This window comes from Crocuta crocuta, unplaced genomic scaffold (genome assembly GCF_008692635.1).
Source record: "Crocuta crocuta isolate KB4526 unplaced genomic scaffold, BGI_CrCroc_1.0 scaffold10645, whole genome shotgun sequence".
Taxonomy (NCBI): Eukaryota; Metazoa; Chordata; class Mammalia; order Carnivora; family Hyaenidae; genus Crocuta; species Crocuta crocuta.
Genome location: NW_027531260.1, coordinates 278 through 2,690, shown reverse-complemented (window position 1 = coordinate 2,690; position 2,413 = coordinate 278). Strand labels below are relative to the sequence as shown.

General features: G+C 58.7%; 1 long non-coding RNA gene across 1 annotated transcript; it reads left to right on the top strand.

The window, feature by feature from the left end:
* The first annotated feature begins 44 nt into the window (after positions 1-44).
* Positions 45-1,397, top strand: LOC144237477 (uncharacterized). The gene is made up of 2 exons (XR_013336869.1): positions 45-1,026; positions 1,122-1,397. It is a non-coding gene; the product is annotated as an uncharacterized LOC144237477 (long non-coding RNA).
* Positions 1,398-2,413: the final 1,016 nt, after the last annotated feature.

The window sequence follows — 2,413 nt, the reverse complement described above, 5'->3', positions numbered from 1 at the left end:
TTTTTTTTCTTATTAGGATAAGGAAAGATTCCAAAGGTTAAATCTTGTCACCAGCATGTTCTTGCCATGTGGCCTTGGGCATGTCAGCTCCCATTCCACTGTCTTCAATGGTGATAATAATGTTACATGCTCAGGTGTCCTACCAGATACAGGTACCGTGAAGGTGGAATGAGTTAAAGCACATAAAGCACTTAGAATACGGTTAGGCATGTAATTCCTTCTCTTCACGGGTAAGAATGGACAACATAAAGTCACATGGAAAGACATTTCTAGGAAAAGGGGGGTGTCCTGCTCAGATTGTCCATGCAATGAAATGACAAAGGTCTGGGGCCAAGAAACCTGCATTCACATGGGGGCCTTCAAGACACAGTTGCATCTTCTTCTCTTTCCCAATTCAGCTTGTTACATTTCTCCTTTGGAAAGTTCAGGAAGCAGAACACCATCCCCTAGAGAGCTTTGTTCCTGCATCCTGAGATCCCCAGAGAATGAGGGAAGAGGGAGACGACTGAGACTAGTGCTTAGAGAGTTTTTGAGCTCAGAATGGCCCTAGGTGCCGGTTCCTAGGTCCTCCCAGTGAACCCAAGCCTGCCCACCAGCCCATCCTGGGCGACCCCAAGGACGGTGGGTAAAGAAAAGCCCACCCCACTGGAGCCTGCCCCAGCTCCATCAAGAAGAAAAGCAGGTCGGACCGAGCACCAGGTAGCCTGAGCACTGGGGAGGTCCACGGGGAGGTGCGAGACCACACAGCTTAGCACATATGAAGGCATCCTGGAAAAGCATTCCAAGACCAGAGAGATCATCGGTGAGTGATCGGAACCTCTGATAGAGAGCCTCCTCCTCAGTGCAGGAGTGGGGCCCAAGACGAATGCAAACACAATGCTGACCTGCCCCAAGGTCAGTGGTGGGAACCTCTGAGCTGACCTCCACCCTGATCTCCTATCTTCATGGCTTTGTAGAATCCCGTTCCCGGGAGTGACTAATGGACTACGGCGGCAATAATGAAATGTCCAAGAATTCCGAAATGAGGTGATGACAGGTCTGCAGCTTCTGTCTCATAAACCCTCTGTGTTCACTGACTCTCTGTCTCTTTAATCTCTCTGTCTCTGTTCCTCTCTCTGTAGTAACCATATAAAGTTGAACCTGCTGGGGAGGCCCTCAGGAATCCTAGGCCACGCAGAGGAGAACCGAGGCAGTCTGCAATGACTGCCGGCCATGTATGTGCACCATCTTGGGAGGAAGTCCTGCAGCCCCGGGCCAGGTTCCAGGAGATGCATCCCGGCTGCCTCCTTGACGACCACCTCAGGAGAGACCCTGCCCAGGACCAGACACCTACCCCTGCTCCTGGATTTCTGACCTCAGCAACTGGAAAGTAAATGGCCTGGTTTGAGCCACTCAGAGTCAGAGCTCTTGGTTGCACAGTCACAGATTAGGGATGCTCCCTGGAGCCAAGGCCCAGGCTCTGGCAGGTGCTGGCCGGCCCCCTTACTGGGGTTTTCAGTTGGTGGAGGCCGCTGCTGCCTGAGGCCCTGGGGATAGGGAGAAGCCTGGTGTTGGTGAACGCCCTGCGGAGGGACAGTGGGGCTGTGTGTTCTGTGGGGGACAGAAGCACCCTGTGTGTTCCGTCCGGGTCCAGAAGAGCTGCGGTGGTGAAAGGGCTCACAGCACCGGTCAGAGGAGCGAGGCGCAGCAGCGAAGGAGAGTCTGGGGAGGCAGGGGACGCGAGGGACCAAGGGGGACGCAGGGGGACGAAGGGCGACGAAGCCGGTATGCAGGGGGACGAAGGGGAAGGAAGGAGACGGGGGAGGAGCCCGAGCTGTAGGGGACGGAGGGGGATGGAGGGGGGGCGAAGGGACCGCAGGGGGACCGGGAGGAGCCTCAGAAAGCCTCGGGGACGAAAGGCGACGGACGGGGACGCAGAGGGATGAAGCGGGAAGGAGGGGGACGGACGGGGACTTAAGGGGTCACATGTAGACGGGGAGTAGTCTGAGGAGGAGGAGCCCGCAGAGTCTGGGGACTCAAGCGGACCCGGAAGCCACGGACCAGGCTCAGGCACTCACTCACCTTGCAAGAGCGGTGGCGGGGCGGGCCGCGCCTTCGCCCGAGCCCGGTCCCGCAGTCAGGTCGGCGGGCTGGTTGGCAGCCGGCGGGCGGGGCTGTGAGAGCGGAGTCGCGGCGGATCACTGCCAGCCTTCGGGCCACCAGCTCTACAGCTCCTGGGCCCGGCCACATCCGCGGTCTCATTCAACCTCAGAACGCGCTTCCGCTCGCGTCTCCGACCCATCCGCCTGACTGTCAGTCACAGCTCCGCCCCGCCCCTGCCATCGCCCCCGCCCGCAGAGCAGTCCGGGTCAGAGTCACGTGGCGCTTCCGCTCCCGGCCCCGCCCGCCATTCCGCCTGCCTGTCGCTCCGGGC